This window comes from Ammospiza caudacuta, chromosome 7 (genome assembly GCF_027887145.1).
Source record: "Ammospiza caudacuta isolate bAmmCau1 chromosome 7, bAmmCau1.pri, whole genome shotgun sequence".
Classification (NCBI taxonomy): Eukaryota; Metazoa; Chordata; class Aves; order Passeriformes; family Passerellidae; genus Ammospiza; species Ammospiza caudacuta.
In genome coordinates, this window is record NC_080599.1 from 6,154,839 (window position 1) to 6,169,209 (window position 14,371).

The 14,371-nt window shown below is 50.5% G+C and overlaps 1 pseudogene; it reads right to left on the reverse strand.

Moving 5' to 3' along the window:
- The window catches only part of LOC131559605 (zinc finger protein 11-like), a 912,004-nt pseudogene that overhangs the window by 329,796 nt on the left and 567,837 nt on the right, over window positions 1–14,371 (reverse strand).

Sequence of the window (14,371 nt, forward strand, 5' to 3'; positions counted from 1 at the left end):
GTTTGTCCTCCTTTCTTCTCTCCTGCCTTTCTTTGCTTGATCTGCTTCTCTCTCAGTGTCTCCCTCAACCCAGGGCAGCTCCCACCAAAGACCTTGCCCTGATTTAATTCCCAATCCAGGAGCTACAACAACCATGGGTGAAGTTATGAAGGCTGGCAGTGAAATGTCACTCTAAGATCTTGCTCCACTTGGCTTTTGGCTCCTTCTTAGGAGCTTTGCCTTCAGAGACAGGAACATCTTTTCCTGTCTGGGAACTGGAATCCCAGCCCCTGGGAGTGTGTGCCATGGATCCCAGAAGGGAATTCCTGAGGCTCCCAGGGTGCTGCTCTTGCCATGCCTCCCAAGGAGCTGTGCAGGGCCCGGGGACAAGGTCCAGTAGCTCTGTTGGTTCTGCAGTGCCACAACAGCCCCTGGTTCCATGAGTTTCCCTACTGCCAACAGTGGTTCCTTGGTTTCCATGATGCCCTGCTGTGTCACCATGGATATTTGGTGCCATGAAGTTCTTCAGTGTCACAATGGCCTCCCTTGCTCCATGAGCTTCCAGTGTCACAATGGACTCCTTGGATGGGCAGTGTCACCATGGACAATTGCCTCCATGCTGCCTCACTGGGTCACCATGGACTCCTTGGTTCCATGAGGTTCTGGAGGTGTCTCCATGGACTCCTTGGATCCACAGTGTCACTGGATCCACGTGGCCCTGCTGTATCACCATGGCCCCTTGGTTCCATGTCACCCCAGGGTCACAATTGGCTCCTTGCTTCCACGTCACCCCCTTAGTGCCAAAATGGTCCCTTTGTTCATGAGGAACACAAAAGTTTTGTAAAAACATTGAGTAAATCCTGCTGAACACACCTGGGAACATCTGTTTGCATTCAAGAGAGAGGTTAAAGGTGAGGATGGCACCAGCAGTTTCCATCTGCAAAAGAGATCCAGGGAAAGGGCAAGGACAGAGAATACAGCTGCAAGACTCAGAGAATTCTGCTTCCAGAGATCATTTCTGCTCACAGAGATTCCAGAGATCATTTCTGCTATTCCTTGGAGAAAGGTGACCCCATTCAGGGCAGCTTGGGCTGAGCAGGTGGTTCCTGAGTTGGGTTCGTTCAGGAAACCTGCACAGGCTTTTCCATTCTTTCCTTCCCAATAGGAAAACTTCTCCTGGGCCTGTGCAGAGGCAGAGCCCTGAGGAGAGCAGGTGGGACATGGTACAAGGGGCTGGGACATGGAGCTACAGAGCTCAGGGGACAAGGTTCTGCTGCAGGGCACAGGGATGTCAGTGCCAGGTGGGCCATGTCAGACATGGTGAGGTTTGGGGTGAGGAGCAGCTTGTCCAAACAGGGTTAGCCCTCAAGGGGCTCATTCTTCTCTGTGCACAGACCTCCTAAGGAGACATTCAGCATCAAGATCACCTGGGAAATGCTTCTATGAGCTCTTCTTTGATCTGGAAAATAAAAAAAAAAATACTCACTTGTTTAAAAAAAATGTCATGAGGTGTATTTTGAAATTTTCCTCCTTAACAGAACAACAAACTGACTCCAATCAGCTGCACAAGCCCTGGAGACTTGAAAACCACTGAAGGAAGGGAAAGAGCCCCCGAGGACTTTCTCTATTTTATTGATTCCCACAGTGGATTTGTGGCTGAGTCCAGCACCCTCAGGCATTGAGAGAAGGCTGAAGAAGTGGCTTAAGGAGTCAGAAGCAAATCTCCAAGTCCCTTGGAGCATCACTGGGCCCCACTGAGGGCAGGGACTGACAAAGGCTCCCCAGGGACTGCTGAGAGAAGATCCTTAAGAGCAGGATTGCAGGCAGGCAAAGGCTCAGAGCAGGGAACTGCAATGCTGAGCAAGGCCTGGGCTGGCTGGGGGAAGCAGAAAGGCCAAGCCCTGAGCCCAGCCTGGGACAGCAGGGCCTGTCCCTCATGGGTAGCTCAGGGCTGTTTGTGGGGCAGTGGGATTTGAGGGGCAGCAAGGACAAATGTCATAAACCTGTGTGACACTGCAGATCCTCATGAAACCAAGCAGCCAGTGGGATACTGTGGGGCCTCATGAAAACAAGAGGCCATTGTGAGCCTGCAGGACTGGAACACCCCAGAACACTGAAATGCTGGGGGTAACCAAAGCTTCCTTTCCTGGAGTTTGGTGCACTGGAGAAACATCAACCAGATATTCTCAACACAGACAGATGTTAAAGAATATTCTTGGTAGCAAGGGACCTACAAGCATCATCAAGTCCAGCTCTTAAGTGAATGGCCCGCACAGGGATTGAACCCACAGCCTCAGTGATACCAGCACCATGCTCTGACCAACTGAGCTAAGAGATCAAAATTACTCCAAATTTTACTTGCAAAAGATAGACAATCAGGGAACTTGGGCAAAGCATTTAATACAACATCCACTTCAACATAAAACTCTTATCAAAGCATTAACTTCATTAACTTAGACCATTAACCTAAAAAACTTTACCCTTAAGATGTTAAGTTACCCAAAAATGTTCCAGGTAAGTAGGATTAGAAGGAGAAGAAATAGAGAACAACAGAAAGACAGAAGATCTATAGAAAGATACGCACATGGGTAACAACTGCACAGGTTCCAGCCTCAATAACAAAGGAACCCTAGGAGAAGGCAGGACCCAGACCCTGGGTTGGCCTTGTGCTCCGGCTTTTAACACCCTGGGTGTTCATGGGCCCACCCCTGGGGTGGAACTGCCAGTTGCTTGCCCAATGAGAGCCAGGGTAGGCACCAGCTGCTAGTGTGTGATTGATTGAGAGCTGGGCCAATCAGAGGTGCGACAGGATATCCCCTGCTGTGTGATTCACAGCTCTGCCAGGCCAGGGGCTCTGTTCCACCAAAAACCAAGGCCTGACCTGGACCTGGCCCCACAAGGGCATTCCGAGCATCCCAAGGTGTCTCGGGACATTGATCTCATCCAGCCTCTGACAGGGACCACGGTGACACTACAGAAACTGATGGAATCAAGTGTCAGTTGTGACAATGGAGGTCCAAGGAGACTATGGTGTGAGTATGGAAGCTCATATGGAATCAAGGAGACCATTGTGCAACTCAGGGGCCCTATAGAAGCAAGGGTCAATTATTAAAGAGTGGGGCCCATATAAAAAAGGAGCCATTGTGACATGGAGGGGCCGCATGAAGACAAAGGACCCTTGTGACTCTGTTGGGGCTCATGAAACCAAGAAGCCATTGTGACATTGCAAGATCTCATGGAATCAGGGAATACTGTGTCAATGTGGGGACCCATGAAATCAATGGAACATGGAACAGGTCTGCCTAGTTTGGACTCCTGGGGGCTGTCAGGTCCCACTGAATCTGACATGTCAAGGGCCACTTCCCATCTGGTTGTGAAGCACTGGGGCTCCGGGCTTTCCTTCCTTCCTATGGGAAAGAACTGTCTTTCTTGGCTAGGCACCCATGGCCAAAATTGGGATTCTGCATCTAAAATTCTCTATATCCAAGGGTTACTCCCAGACAAAATCTGCCGATATAGTCAAGTCTGGCTAGACTTGGCCTCTGGTGACTGCCTCTCATCTGCCCCTGCACCACTGGGGCTCACTTGTTTCACTTGTTTCCTTCCAATGAAGACCATTGTGACACTGCGGGGCATTGTGGAACCAATCGCCATGGTGACACTGCAGGCCCTTGTGGAACCTGTTACACTGTAGGAACTTGTGGACCAAGGGGAACATTGTGACCCTGCAGGGTACCATGGATCCAAGGGGCCACTGTGACACTGTGGGGCCTCATGGAACCAAGGACATCTTTCTGTTCTCTTGGAACCAAGACCATGTGGCCCAGTTGAGCCGCACTGTCCCAAGGGGTCAGTGTGAAGCAGCAGGACTTCGTGAAACCAAGAGACCATTGCTGCATTTCAGGGCCTCATGGAGCCAAAGGGCTGTTGTGATCCTGCAGGGCACCGTGGATTCATGGAGAGCATTGTGGCATTACAAGGCCCCATGGAATCATGGAGACCACTGTGACACTGTGGGGCCCCATGGAACCAAAGAACACTGTGGCCCTGCAGGGCCTTGTGGAAGGAAGGGGCCATTGTGACACTATGGGAACTTGTGGAACCAAGGGAACTGTTGCACTACTGGCCCCAATGGAACCAAGGGACCATGATGACACAGTGGGACTTCATGGAACCAATAGACCATTATGACATTGTGGGGCCTTGTGGAACACTGGAGACCATCAAGATCCTTAAGGACTTGTGTTATCATGGGGCCATTATGACACCTGAGGGCATCATGGAAGCAAGGGAACATGAAATAGATGTTGCTGCCTTGGTCTCCAAGGGGTCAACTAACAGGTTTGGCTAACTTTGGAATGTGGAAGGCCACTCCTATCTGTCCCTGAAACACTGGTACTCTGGGCTTTCCTTTGTATAGAAAATAACTGTCCATTTTTTCCAGGCATCCATGGCCAAAATTTGGATTCCACCTCCAAATTTCTGTGTATCCAGGGATTGCTACCATACAAAAGCTGCCAGGACAGACAGGTCTGGCTGGTCTTTAAATCTTGAGTGCCAGAACTCACCTGTTTTCCAAACACTGGGAAGGGCTCTGTGCTTTTATTTGTATGGAAAAAAAAAAATCCTTCTCCAGGCACTATGTCTGAAATTAGGATTCCACATTCATAAATTTGAATATCCAAGGGTTACTCCTGGCAAACCTGCCAGGACAGACAGGTCAGGCTTGCCTTGACCTCTGGTGGCTGTTGTTATCATATTGTTGATATCATATTTCTGGAGTGCCACACCTTCTGGGTGGTTCTCTCATAAGCAGCTCTTCACAGCAGTGTTGTTCCAGCTTCTTCATCAGAGCTCCCCCAAAACTCTCCCTGATCGGCCAACCCACCCCCTTTTATCCCAGTTATCTTCATTAGCCATAGCTGCCGCCCAATTAAGGACATCACAGCTGAAGCCCATTTAGAACAACTAGGATCGTGGCAAGGCCACTGATACAATAGATATATTTTACTATGGCTCAAAGGCCACCTATACAATGCATACTAAGATTCAATGGCCACCTATAGGTCGCCGCCATTCATCAGCTCCTGAAACATGGGGCTCCATGGTTTCCTTCCTATGGAGACCAATGTGACATTTGGGAGCCTTGTGAAATGGAGGGGCCATTGTGGCATTGCAGAGCACCATGGATCCAAGGGACCATTGTGACACTGTAGAGCTTCATGGAACCAAGGACATCATTGTGGCTCTGCTGGGCTTCATGATCCCAAGGGGCCAGTGCAAATCAGCAATGTGGAAGTTTGCCTGGCTGTAACTCAGAGTGAGTCAGATTTTACCCCGGAAGTACTGGAAGTGAGGTTCTACCTAAGAATCATTCATTTAATTTAGGGTGAGCTTGAGAGTTCCCCCATAAGCCTTTAGTGTTGTTATGCTAAGTTGTCCTAGTTCTACTCCCCTATTGGTTTACTGGTTACTTGTTTCTTCCATATGGTTATTGTTCTAGTTTTCTAGTCCCCGGTGTCGATGTTGTTGCTTCCTCTTTGTCTCAAGTCTTAAGATCCTGCCCCTCGTACTGTGCTCGACTTCTCCATGTTTATTGTTTTTCACCCTGTTATTAAAGTTCTTTTTGGCCAACTCTATCGAATCCAATCCTTTTCATTTTCGCCACCCTCACCCTGAACTCAAGGAACCAGAGAGGTTTGTTGCAGCTACCCTCATTGTGACATTTGGCACCCGAAAAGGGACCCTGACATTCAGGGCTCCCTGTGTCAGTCACATCAGCTGGGGTTAGCTGATGGATAGGCCAGTGCCTCCCAGAAGTTTGGATTGTGCCGCCCGGCAGATTCAAGGGACCTTGAATTGCTTCAAGGGACCTTGGCCAGAATCTGCAGCGACAACAACGGTTTCACCTGCATAGGATTGCAGGTGGGTCTGGGAAAATGCAAGACATTTATTGACCATTTTGCTACTGTGTTTTCACAATATGGACCCAAGTCCCATTATTGATTGGGGGTGTTCTGGTGGCTCTTCCACATAAGGCAGAGAGAGAAAAATGGGCAGCCAGATGTCCAAAGTAGAAAGGAGCATATATGGATGCTTTAATTCTCACTGATCATGACATAATATTTTAAAAGAATGAATTAAAATCAATCATGGGGTGGATCATTAAAAATTTTCCAGATGCCTCTGCTGACGAAATCCATACCACTGAATTTTGGGACTCAGTGGGAGTTAAATTGTACAACCATTTGATCAAAAGGGACCCCACTGCACCCCGCATGCTTCCCATCTTCCATACCATTCTTGAGACCCTTCACCAGCAAGCAGTGTGTTGAAAACTCAATCTAGTTGTTATGGGTAAAAGTTAAGTTAAAATAGGATATAGTTCAATTATATTGTATTAATTATGTTATGTTATTTGTATTATGTTAAAGGAGGGGGCTTATAAGAACATCCTAGAAGGGTCCAGGGTTTGGTGAAACAGGGGTCTGATGGGGCAAGGCAAGGTCGAAGAGAGATTGGATGAAACATCTGACCAATCATTTGAAGCCCTGCAGAAACGATTGGTCCAGAATGAACGGCGGTAAAGACCAATGAGAAGCCTGGAAATGGACCAATCATCATGAGGATCCAAAGTGCACCAATCCTGGACTCGAGGAGGACTATAAATGTGGGGAGTTCATTTGGGTCAGGGTTCTTCTTCTTTTGGGGTACTTGTTGTTTGGCAGAACCCAGTGCACTTGGGGTGAGCGCACTGTTTTCATTTTTGGCTCGCTGTGTGGGTGCCTGGGCTTATCCTGGGCACTCCGTTCCTTGTAGCTATTTTAATAAACAAGAACCTCTTTCTCTGGAGAAAGTTTGGCCTCGTTCGTATCCGTAACATGTTGGTCACTCCTAACTGGGGACCTCCCTTCTAACCTGCCTTTCTCAGACCTTCCACGATGGTCCAAGATGACGATGGCCAGGCTGTCTTAGAGCATCATTCCCTGGAGAGTCAAGGTGGAAGGAGCCCGAATGTGGCTCAGGAGCCTGAGCATCCTCCTTCCATCTTGGCTTCTCCACTTCTGCTACCACAATCTTCTCTTCTGCCCTGAACAAACCTCCAGACTCCACCCAAAAAACTGCGGGTCATGCCCAAACTGTCAATCATCCTCTCCACTCTGGGCCATGCCTCCAGTTAAGGAAGGAGACTGGTAAATAACTTCGAAACTCCTCGTTGCCTGTGGGATCTCAGCACCTCAGGATGGAGGTGCAGAGAGGCCGAGACCACCCTTGGGGGGCTCGGGAGTCCTGGAATGCTGCCAGAAGTGTCTGGTGGCAGGATTTTGATCCTACACAGGAGACGAGACCTGTATGAGGACTGGGAGGAATTCACTGGGTGTATGGTGAAGGGATAAGTTAGTTAAAGTGTAAAACACAGGGTTTAGGATTTCTGTACAGGGGGGTCTAAAGAAGTAAGATGGTGGAATTGGGGCGTGTCCTGTTCTTCTTCTTCTTCTTCTTGGCCTCCATCTTCTATGGTGGTGGTGGCACTTTGGGATTGGTTATTACTAAAAGTGCACCGGTTAATAAGGGTAGAAGGTATTGGGGAGAAATGATAAATATTGTACACGTAACTTCGGGTATAAAGATAAGTGACCGCCCCGGGGCTTGTGCAGTGTGCCCATGGCTGACTTGCTGTGCAGACCTCTGTCGGGCTGAAAGAAAATCTTTTAGATAAACAATTAATAAACACCAAGACCGAGACAAGATCAGAAGTCTCTCCTCGTCCTTTGAAATGCTGGGCTCTTCAAGGCCATCCCTGGGCCTTTCCAGGCCACCTAAACAGCAACAGAAAACCTTACAGTTGCCCCCATATGAAAGAAGGGGGCAGAATCCCAGGTATTAGCCATTGATTTAGGGGGAAATCAAGGATCTGTGTAGGGCAGATAAAGACCATGGAAAGGACTCACCTTATTTTAATGGCCTAATGAGGGCCATGTTTACAGCACATGTCTTAACCCCCTATGATTTAAAATATATTACCACTGTGTTGTTGTCCCCTACAGAATATACCCTGTGGGAAGTATTTACTAAATCAATTAATAGCAGACTATGCTAATAATATGGCAAGGGCGGAATTGACAATCAACCATCTAGCTGGAGAAGGACAACACAGCCTACTAGCTGATTAAGCAGCAGGTATTTCCAGAGAAGTATTGGATGATATCAAAGAGATGGCTTTGCAAGCTTTAATCCAGTTATTGGATGGTAGCACCCCCAGTTTGGACTACCTTGGGTGGCTGCAGCTAAAGCTTTAGGACAATCAGACCATCTTGGGTGCCTGTTAAGTAAGCAAACCAATACTTCCTCCCTCACATTGAGTGGCCTGCTCTCAGACATAGAGACCATCAGACATGCCACCTTGCAGAACAGTGATAGAGTTTTTACTCTGGGCACATGGGCATGACTGTGAAGAGTCTGAGGGCATGTGTTGCATGAACCTCTCCAGCCACAGGGAGACAATCCACAAGAGCATTCAGGTACTCAAGGAAAGGTTCAAGAAGCTTCAAGTGCAAAACAATGGCTGGTTCAATACTCTTCAGATCCAAGGAATTGAAGAGTTGGAGGATGTCTAGCTGAAAGAGGACTATTAATTCTCTTAATGGTTGTTGTTGTATTGTTAATTGTCCTATGTTTTTTTGGATGCTTTTAGAAAGTCTTACGAAATTCTTTCAGTTCCATCTTTGTTGTAAAACAGAAAGGGGGAAGATACTCAACACAGGATCCTCATGGACTCCTTGGAAGAGAGAATGGGAGGCCAGGATGGCAAAAAAACCTCTCAGAGACTTAGTGTGGAAAGGAAAATCCTTAAAAGTACCTAAAAGTATTCTTAAATCCATAAAGTACCTTAAAAATTTTGAGTATCTCAAAGTATTAATGAGCCCCACTGAGTTTCAGTACAAAGCTCTCCAGGGACTCGTTATAGCAGGTAATTGGGGCTATGATTGCACAAACCTCTCACAGAGTTTCCATCAGAAACGGAAACACCAAGTACCTTAAAATAACTAAAGTACCTTGAAACATTAATGAGTCCCACTGTGCTATTATTGACAAAGGCTCTCCAGGGACTAATTACAGCAGATAATTGGAGGCCATGATTGCACAAACCTCTCAGAGACTCCAAAGAAAAAGCCAAACCCAAAGTCCTTTGAAAAAACTGCAGTCCCTGCAGGGAGCATTAAGGAGCCCCTAGGGCCATTTCTGACCAAGGCTCCCCAGGGACTCCTTCCAGCAGATCCTTGAGGCCACTGGGATGTGGGCTAGGGGGGATGCTGAGGGCAGGACAAGAGACTGACAGTGCCCAGCCTGGCTGGGGCTGTGCCAGGAGGCCCCAGGGCCTCAGGACAAGGTGGCTCCTAACAGCCCTTGGTGACACAGACTCTGCGGTGCCCCAGGGCACCAGACTTGGTTTCTCTTTGTCCCTACCTGTCATCACTCTCTCCAGTTCTCTGCTCTGCCTGGGTCCTGGGGACACTTTCTCAGTCGTGAACCTCAGTGGGACCCATTAAATGTCGAAGAAATTTTGGAGTTGGATTCTGACTTGGAGTTCTGAAGAGGTTTCTTCAGCTCCCTCTCAGGGACTGATGTGCAGGGCCTGAGCACAAAGCCCCAGAGGCTCATTAAAGTCCTTCTGCTGTGTCTATGCTCTCTGAGCTGGGCTGGGCTCCTGGCACAGAGGCAGCTCCTGGTAACCAAGAAGAGCTTCAAAAGCACATTTCTCTTGATGAGCAGCTCTTCTGCCAGCCCAGCAGGGCTGGAGGACTGCCTGCAGCCACCCCTGGCACAGCACAGAGGCACAGAGAGCTTCAGTCAGTCAGGGCTGGGAAGGTGCTGAGAAGTGCCTGGGGCAGAATCAATGCCAGCCCTTGGCAAAGGAACCTCTGGCTGCAGGACAATGCAGCTGCAGCTCCTGGAGTGATCTCCTACAGCTGGAACATCCCAATGCCTACAGACCCTGTGAGTACATTCTCTGATTGTCTCTTGTGCAGAGCAGCCAGGAGTTCCCAGGGCTGTCCTGCAGATCAGGGTCCTGCAGCCCAGGGCGCTGTGCTGGGGCAGGGACTCTGCTGCCTGCCAGGGACAGCTCTCAGCCAGTCCTGGCAGGTGCTCCCAGCACTGGGAGATAAGATCTGGGTGGGAGGAGACAGCTGGTAAGGCTTGGAAGTGTTCTCCTTGTGTGGTGAGGATCCTGCATTGCTCAGGACTGCTCACAGCATGGCATTTAACTGCAGAACATTTCCAAGTAGATTATAGAGGGAGCAGAGCAAGGCAGGGGCTGCAGGAAAGGGGAAGTCCTGCTTTTTTAATCTATTGTTTTGGGTTACCTGAATGGGATATTGACCATAAATATTCATTTAAGTTCAGCTTGAGGAAAAAAAAAAAAAATTATCTCTAATCTAAACAAATCAGGCAGTGACAGAAATCACCACCGGGCCCCTCACAGGCAGCATCACTGTTGCTTTTCCAGCCTCCTCAGCATTCCTCTGACATTCCTATCAGAGCCTGCAGAGCCAGAGCTGCCCCTGGGCAGTGCCAGAGTTGGGAGGGGTCTGCAGGGCAGAGCTGAGCCCCCAGGGCTGGGCTGGGCTCTGGCAGCACTGGCAGGGCCCAGCCCTGGGCACAGGGAAGCAGCTGCTGGCAGAGACAGCTCCAGGCAGCAGAGCCCTGGGCAGGCAGTGGGGGGAAAGTGCCCCCAGGCTGTGGTGGGATATTTAAAGTCCTCTCCACACCCAATTATTCCATCATTACTTTTTCTGCAGGTCCCCATGCCAAGACAGAAGAAATGTCCAACAGCAGCTGCATCAGCCACTTCCTTCTGCTGGCATTGGCAGACACGTGGCAGCTGCAGCTCCTGCACTTCTGCCTCTTTCTGGGCATCTCCCTGGCTGCCCTCCTGGGCAACGGCCTCATCATCAGTGCCATAGCCTGTGGCCACCACCTGCACACGCCCATGTTCTTCTTCCTGCTCAACCTGGCCCTCAGTGACCTGGGCTGCATCTGCACCACTGTCCCCAAAGCCATGCACAATTCCCTCTGGGACACCAGGAACATCTCCTACTCAGGATGTGCTGCTCAGCTCTTTTTCTTTATGTTCTTCATCTCAGCAGAGTTTTATCTCCTGACCATCATGTGCTACGACCGCTACGTGTCCATCTGCAAACCTCTGCACTACGGGACCCTCCTGGGCACCAGAACTTGTGCCCACATGGCAGCAGCTGCCTGGGCCAGTGGCTTTCTCCATGCTCTGCTGCATACAGCCAACACCTTTTCCCTGCCCTTGTGCCATGGCAATGCCCTGGGCCAGTTCTTCTGTGAAATGCCACAGATCCTCAAGCTCTCCTGCTCCAAATCCTATTTCAGGGAATTTGGGCTCATTGTTTTTAGTGCCTGTTTATCATGTGGTTGTTTTGTGTTCATTGTTTTCTCCTATATGCAGATCTTCAGAGCTGTGCTGAGGATCCCCTCTGAGCAGGGACGGCACAAAGCCTTTTCCACCTGCCTCCCTCACCTGGCCGTTCTCTCCCTGTTCTTCAGCACTGCAGCAATTGCTCACCTGAAACCTTCCTCCATCTTCTCCCCATCTCTGGATCTGGCCCTGTCAATTCTGTACTCGGTGGCAGCTCCAGCCCTGAATCCCCTCATCTACAGCCTGAGGAACAAGGAACTCAAGGCTGCAGTGAGGAGATGGATGACTGGATGCTTTCAGAAACATTAAAATGCTGGCCAGTTTCTGCAAATCACTTGTAATAACAGTAATCTTTGAAACTTCTGGTTTCTTTTATTTTGGATTTTTTTTCTCTGTTTTAATTTTTAAATATTGTCAACAAAAAATATCATTGTTCGTGCCATTTCTCATTTTGTTTCTCTCCACCTTCCCTGTGGCCACAGACTGTGTCAATGAGGAGCTGCGCTCTCAGTGGCTTTAAACGAACTAAAGGATGTCCCAGCAGAGTTTTCTGCAGAGATGCCCTTTTGTTGCCTTCTGTGGAGCTGCAGCAGCAATGTCTGTGTGCAGACCTGGGGGCAGATCAGGGCTGGCACAGCAGCTGTGCCCAGCAGCAGCAGCACTTGGTGTTGCCAACACCATCAGGACCACTTGGTCCTGCCCCGCTGCCCTGGTGGCCCTGGTGTTGCTGCAGGACCTGAGTGCTCTCGGGGCCGGGCACAGCCCTGGGGGTGGCAGTGCCGGGGCTGCAGCAGGGACAGGCCATGGGCACTGCTGGGGCAGCGCTGACGCCTCAGCCCAGGCCCTGGGGGCTCCGGGCTCTTTGCCCAGGCTCTCTAAAGAACACACCCAGGCCAATGCTCAGCACAGAAAACCCCCTTGAGCAGCCCCAGGCTGGCCGTGGGCATGCTGGGGGCAAACAGCATGGCTGGTGGTCTGCAAAGGCCCTGGGTAAGATGGGAAGGATCAGCAGAGCAGGGGCTGATCCATCCCCAGTGCGCTGCACAGCCCAGGGCAGCGTCCCTGAGTGTCCTGATGGAGCTGCCAACAACATCACCCCTCTGCAGCCCTGGCCTCTCCCCCAGCTCACACAGGTGCCCCAGCCTTGCAGGCACAGACACGGCAGCACTGGCTCAGCAGCCCCTGTTTGCATTGCACAAAGCAGGGGGAGCACCCGCATGCTGTTGGTGTGGGGACATGAACCTGAGGCAGCACAAATGCCATCAGTCCCTGGGGCCAGCAAGGGCTGGGGGACACCAGGGAAACCACTCAGCTTTGTCCTGGCCTCTGCAGTCAGCCAGAAAGTTTGTTCCCATCAGCTGGGAGTTTCCTGTGCCACTGCAGATGCTGTTGCTCAGAGCCCGGGCTGCCTGGCAGCCACCCCCAAACTGTCCTGAGCATTTCCTTGGCTTCACCTTTGCTTTCTTTACTCTTCCTGATACAAATGTATTGCCATTGCCCACCCCTGTTCCCTCCCCTGCAAACAGCCCATCCCTGGTTGCCCTTTCCTCTCTGGCCCCACTCTCCATTGCAGTTCCTGACTTGGCCCCATGGGTGTTATTACTATATTTCTAAAGTCCCATACTGTTGTTATATTTCTAAAGTCCCATACCTCATGTACTCGCTGTTTTCTTATACCTAAAGACCCTCACAGCACAGACTCCTTCTTCTGCATGTTTTTCCTTCTTAGTCAGGGCACCGACAAGGCTCTCCCTGACTCACCAACCCACCCCCTTTTATCCCAGTTATCTTCCCTAGCCACAGCTGCAGCCCAATGAAGGACATCGCAGCTGCAGCCCATCAAGAACAACTGGGACTTACCTGGGAAAGGCTTATATACTGATATTCAAGTACAATACAGATATTTGACTAGGACTCAAAGGCCACCTATACTATAGATGGGAATGTCCCTTTCGGCAGTAGGATCATCCTACAAGTGCTGCAGGAATTGTCTGCAGGCTCCTGCAGTGCTTGGTGCTGCTCCCTTGCCAGAGACACCGCAGACCAGGGGGGCACATCTGGGCTGCTGTGTCTGGCTCTGGTGCTCCCTGTTCTGGGCAGTGAGGAGGAGCTGCAGAGGCTCTGCAGGACTGACAGGATGGGCTTTGGGGCTGGCAGGAGAAGCTGAGGGACCTGGGCTGCTGCAGCTTCTGAACAGGAGGCCCAGGGCTCCTCCTGCAACTGCTCCAAGGGTGGTTTCAGAGAATCCCAGAATCAGCAAGGGTGGAACAGGCCATGGAGATCATCAAGTCCACCCTGTGCCCTGACACCACCTGGTCTTTCCTGAGCTTCCTCCAGGATAAACAACCCCAGCTCCCTGAGCTGCTTCTCAAAGCTCTTGTGGTCCCTCCACAGCCTTGTTGCCCTTCTCTGGACTCACTCCAGCCCCTCCATGTCCTTCCTAAATTGGGGGCTCCAGAACTGCAAACAGCACTCGAGGTGCTGCCCAAGCAGTGCTGAGCACAGTGGAACAATCCCTGCCCTGCTCCTGCTGGCCACACCATTCCTGAGCCAGGCCAGGAGCCATTGGCCTTCTTGGCCACCTGGGCACACTGCTGGCTCATGTCCAGCCTGCTGTCCATCATTCCCTGCAGGTCCCTTTCTGCCTGGCTGCTGTCCAGCCCCTCTGTCCCCAGCCTGTAGTGCTGCAGGGGTTGTTGTGGCAAAGTGCAGGACCCAGCACTTGGACTTGTTAAACCTCACCTTGTTGGATTTGGGCCCTGGATCCAGCCTGTCCAAGGACCTGTGCAGAGCCCTCCTACCCTCCAGCAGATCCACAACCCCAGACAACTTGGTGTCACCAGGGTTCCATGAGGTCCCCAAGTATCCCAATGGTCTCCATGATTCCATGAGGCCTCTCAGTGTTACACTGTCCCTTTGGTTCCATGGGACTCCTTGATGTCA